Raw genomic sequence first — 5,185 nt, 5'->3', positions numbered from 1 at the left:
CTTTATCCATCGTATCCATTTTTGTGTATGGTAGAGAGGGGACGACCCTTCTTCTTGTCTAGGCAAGAGGGGGAATTTCGCGATCCTCCAGTGTTTCTAACACCATAGGGAGTATATTCTTGACAAAAGCATTTAACAATTGAGGACAAAGGTACCCTAGCTTGACACAACTTGGAGGTGATTTATTGGTATCCTTCTAGGCTTAGTAGCTTGAAGAAATTGCATCTATGAAGGAGTGTGTACCCTTGAATTGCTTCCCTTGTAGATAATTTCCGCCACTTAGATGAGGAAAGTGGCTATTCTTTTGTAGATGCATCCATTACTTGATTTTGTGTGCTTAATGTTTGGATGTGTCGCCATTTTGGCAAGACCCACCTTGCCTTGCAAGAAGGCATCCTACCTCATGGTTGTCTTGTTGTGAGTTGAAGGGGCGGAGTGAGACCCGCTAATTCTCTCATATCGGCTATGTTATTAGGTTAGTTTAAATAATGGTCCTAGTCTTTGTCACCTCTTTACTCGGGACGAGCAAAGGTTCGGTTTGGGGATATTTGATGTGACCATAATTAGAGCATATTTAGTCCCCGAATTAGCCTTGTTCCCATGCTTTTTAGTGCATATTTGGGTCATTTATTGTCTTTAGTTCTTTGTTTTGCATATTCTTTGAGGTTTTGTGTCTTTGGTAGGAAAGGAGTGCAAACCTTGCATTTTCATGGCAAAATGAGGCTAAATTGATTGAATTCAATGACCAAGCATCAAGGAGAGACAAGATTAGAAGGCCTTTGTACATACTATAGTAGATGGGCAATGATGAGAAAAGATCTTTGCATCCCCGAGGAAATCCTCAAGGATTTTATGAAGAAAAAGGAAGAAAAGAAGAAGGAAAGAAACTGCCTGACAATCCGTGTGGATTGCCTAGAAGACGCCCGTCCACCACCCCACAATCCGGGCGTCTTCAGGCCGGGCAAAACCACCCAAAGACGCCCGTATTTCCCTTCTGGACGCCCGTCCAGAAGCTGCCAAATCCGCCCGTCCCGTGCTAAAGACGCCCGGATTCCCAGACAGTCCCATTTCGTCTTCTACAAGCTTCAAGGAAGGATGCACATCTTTTTCTAGAGACCGGAGTCTCCCTAGAGACCGGCGATTCCTCAACAAGGGACTTAATCGTCATTTAAGCCCTTAGTTAACCGTAATTCATGCACTTAATCCCCACTATAAATACCCCATTAGTCTAATTAGAAGAGCATGTTCTTCTTAGCAATCTTTATTGTAGTTAATATCAATCAAATCTCTCTTTAATCTTGGAATCAACATTTAATTACGTTTTAATACAATTTTTATTTCCTTAATCTCTCTCTTGTTCATCCTTTATTTTGGGTAATTGAAGATTATTTGGGTTATTATTGGGAGATTGACAACCTCTCAATCAAGCATCAAGTACTTCTTTTATTCTTTGCTTTATTATTGGAATCATTAGTAGGTATTATTCTCTTAATCCCTTTTTAATTATTGTTAATCACTTTCATTTATTCATCATGTTTCACTTTGTTGGTATGATTGACAACCTTGCTAGCATGTTCAACATGATAATGAGTGAGTAGTTTCCTTAGCTAGGGTTAATGGGTAATTAGGGGAAACCAACATGGGGAATGATTCATGCTTAAATTAATATGCTTTCATAGTTTATTTGATTGCTTGTTGTGATCTCAACTTATGCACATGTTATGTTTGATGAAATTTGAGCCTATGAATCCTTGCATTTTTTACCCATCACCTATCTTTTCAATGAGACTTGTAAGACATAAACCAACTCGAGTCTCATTAGACCATGCATATTGTTGAGTAGGGAAGATTAAGTCGACTTGTAGGTGTTGTACAATCTAATCGATTCGGCTCCGGGACCCAAACTTTCCTAGGATTGTAAGATATAAACCAACTCGATCCATCACAACATTAATTGCTTGCTTATAACTTGAGAATATGTTTGTATGATCAATTCCCATGAATCCCCTATGACCCCATGACACCCTAGTGCCTTTTATCAATTGTTTACACCCTTTTTTTTATTCATCTTGCTTGTTTACTTTCATTGCTATTTAGTTTAGTGATATTCTACTTCAAACCCCAATTGTGACACCCTTAGACACCACTAGTTGCAATAGAAATCTCATCTCAATTCCCGTCCCTTGGGATCCGACCTTTACTTGCCTTTTTACTAATTGTAGAGTTGTTTGTGAAGTTATAAATTATGTTTTGGTCTAGGTGCTCCTAACGACAAGTACTGAAAACGAAACCCCACGAGGGAACACGACCACAAGTACCCCACCTACTCTACCACAACCGATGACGACATCGCAACACCGCCACTACACCTGGCAAAAGTATACCGAACTCGAAAAACCGATCGAAAATAACTGAATCGACACGTAACCGTACATCCAAAAGGTATAACTGAACTTCACCCCGAAACCTGAATCGACCTTAATTAATTCGAAATCGATCCGAATTTGTAATATCCGAAATAGACCCAAGATCGAATGAACCTGAACCGTTTCAACCTGAATTGTTTTAATCCGAACTGATATATACCTGATAAGTGCATATTTTATATACTTTCATCCCCTATATTAGCTCCATTTTATTTGTCATTTAGCACTTATCATAGTGTTTTGAGCTAATATTTGTTATTCTAGTGCATTTGTTTATCTCCACATGTTTTGTAGGATACTTATGCTTTTTGGAGCTAAAATACTACAAGATGAGCTACTTGAGTGCAATGGCTAAGCAAGACCAAATATTGGGCTATCATGGAGTGTTTGCATGGGTTTTTCATGAAGAAGTTGATGGACTAATGTGTGCAATACAATTGTTGTCAACAAACCAAAGTCAAGCCCAACTTCAAATCCAAGTCAAGGTGGAAAAGATAGGATTCCAAGCTACCTAGGATGCCAAGAATTAAGGTCTTAACCGGGTGATTAATCGCACAATTAATCACCAACATAGGATTCTCCAAGCAATTAAGAGGAGAATTAAGGCAAAGGAGCTGGAAACACACGACCCCGATCGGGGTGGGGTGGCCCCGATCGGGGTTGCATGCCTCTTGGCTTTTACGTTATGCCCTCATCTCCTATAAATAGGAGAGGTGTTCCAAAGCTTTAGGCATCCAATTTTCACGTCTCATTTTAGTTCTTCATAGCCTAAGGCATTATATTTCTCTCATTTGTTTTCTCATTAGTTTTCAATATCGTTAAGCTTGTAGTTATTAAACATTTGGTTATTTATATATTCAAGCATTTGGTTTCCGAGTTAGTCTATCAAGCTCCTACTTTGGTAATCTTTCTATTATTTACATTTTGTATTTTGTTTATGAGTTTAGTATTAGGCCTTTACATTTCATCATTAGTATACAATTTCCACTTTAGTTATAATTACTACAATATGCCTTATAATCTAAATATCATTTGCATTTCCTTTACAAATATGAGTAGCTAAATTTCCTAGTCTAAGGGCTAGGGGAGCCATGTAAAATCAAATATATAACATGATGAAATAGATTAATAATAATATTGTTCATATTGCTTCTATCACATGCTTGTGCCACAATGTTTAATCTTTGTTTAGGGCCCTATTCATTTGATTAAGTTTGTTTATTCGTTCTATAAGTCGAGAGGCACGGAATTGAATTAGACTAAGCATGTATAGTAGGACGACCTAGTCATGGACGAGAGTTTCTCTAGGACCCAGTCTATGGTTGATGCTAATATCGTAAGATGGGTATCTTTAAGCCTAAGCAATTGACAATGTTATTAGTACCAAGTTTATCATGATTATATGTTTACCTTTGCATGCGTGACCCGAACCCCTTAGACTCCCTTTTATTATATAATTTACATCATAATTCTTATTAATCATCAAACAACCAAACCAAACCAAATCGTAATGGACCTTGATAAAAATCTACCCATAGCAATTCACGAAGTAATTCCCGTTTCCTTGTGTTCGACCCCTATTGCTACATTAACTTGTTGTTTAGGGAATTTATCTTTGCATAGGTACGCGATAAGCCTATCAAATTTTGGCGCCGTTGCCGGGGAAACGGTTTTATTACATTTTGAATTGTCGGTTTTTATCTTGTTTTATTTTGTCTTGAGGAACACTTGTTCCTTGAGACCGTTACTTATCATTTTCCTAGAAATTTTTGTCTTATGCCCAGGTCCTCTCGTAGTGGAGAATTGCTTTCACCGGATTCCGAGCCCGAGAAAGCCTTTAGGAGAAGACGACGTTTTTGGAAGGAAGTGAAAGAAGCCACTTCTCCCGTACAAGTTGAAAGTGCTAGAAAGTCTTACTTAGACGATCTAGAAGCCCTTGAAGAGGAGGAGGTTTCAAGTTCATCATCTCCACCACCACCACCATCTACTACCAAAAAGATGGTGAAACTTTCCGATCACTCAAAGCCCACCGCGGCCATGCTACCGGCCGGAATCACAACTACTCAAATCACCGCCCCGGACTTCGAGATCAAACCGGCTTTCATTAGCCTTGTGGAGAGAAAGCAATTTGGAGGAAGTCCTTTGGAGGATCCCAATTTGCATGTGCAAAACTTTTGTGACTATTGCTCCATGATCCGTCAAACGGGCATCACCCAAGCCCAAATAAGGGAAATACTTTTCCCTTTCTCTTTGAAGGACAAGGCCAAGCTTTGGATCAATAGCCTTGACCGCACCACCTTGGGAATCACCAATTGGGAGACCTTGGCTCTTGCTTTTTATCAAAAGTTTTTTCCACCGGAGAAAACTCAAACTTTGAGGAGCCAAATTACCGGATTCCGTCAACAAGCTCTTGAGAGCTTATATGAGGCATGGGAGAGGTACAAGGAGTTGCAAAGGCAATGCCCACATCATGGGCTAGATGATTGGTTTCTAGTAATAACATTCTACAATGGATGTTGTGCCGAGTCCCGAAGGATTCTTGATTCCGCCAACAATGGGCGGTTTGATCAAATTGACACCGATCTTGCTCATTCCACGATCGAATCTATGGTGATCCATGATGCCCAATATGTCAATTCCCGAGTTGTGCCATCCAAAGGTAAAGAAGAATCCTCTAACAACTCCGTTTTGCTAGCTCAAATTGCCTTGCTCCAACAATAATTGGCGGAGAGAGATGCTAAGGATTCCATTCAACAACT

At 39.5% G+C, this 5,185-nt stretch overlaps 1 non-coding gene across 1 annotated transcript; it reads right to left on the bottom strand.

The window, feature by feature from the left end:
• Positions 1-4,796: 4,796 nt before the first annotated feature.
• On the bottom strand, positions 4,797-4,903 carry LOC141624225 (small nucleolar RNA R71). Its single transcript, XR_012534036.1, has one exon. It is a non-coding gene; the product is annotated as a small nucleolar RNA R71 (small nucleolar RNA).
• Between the last annotated feature and the right edge of the window lie 282 nt (positions 4,904-5,185).

This window comes from Silene latifolia, chromosome X (assembly GCF_048544455.1).
Source record: "Silene latifolia isolate original U9 population chromosome X, ASM4854445v1, whole genome shotgun sequence".
In the NCBI taxonomy this organism is placed as follows: Eukaryota; Viridiplantae; Streptophyta; class Magnoliopsida; order Caryophyllales; family Caryophyllaceae; genus Silene; species Silene latifolia.
Note: the sequence above shows the minus strand (reverse complement) of the source record. Positions and strands in the feature narration are given on the sequence as shown.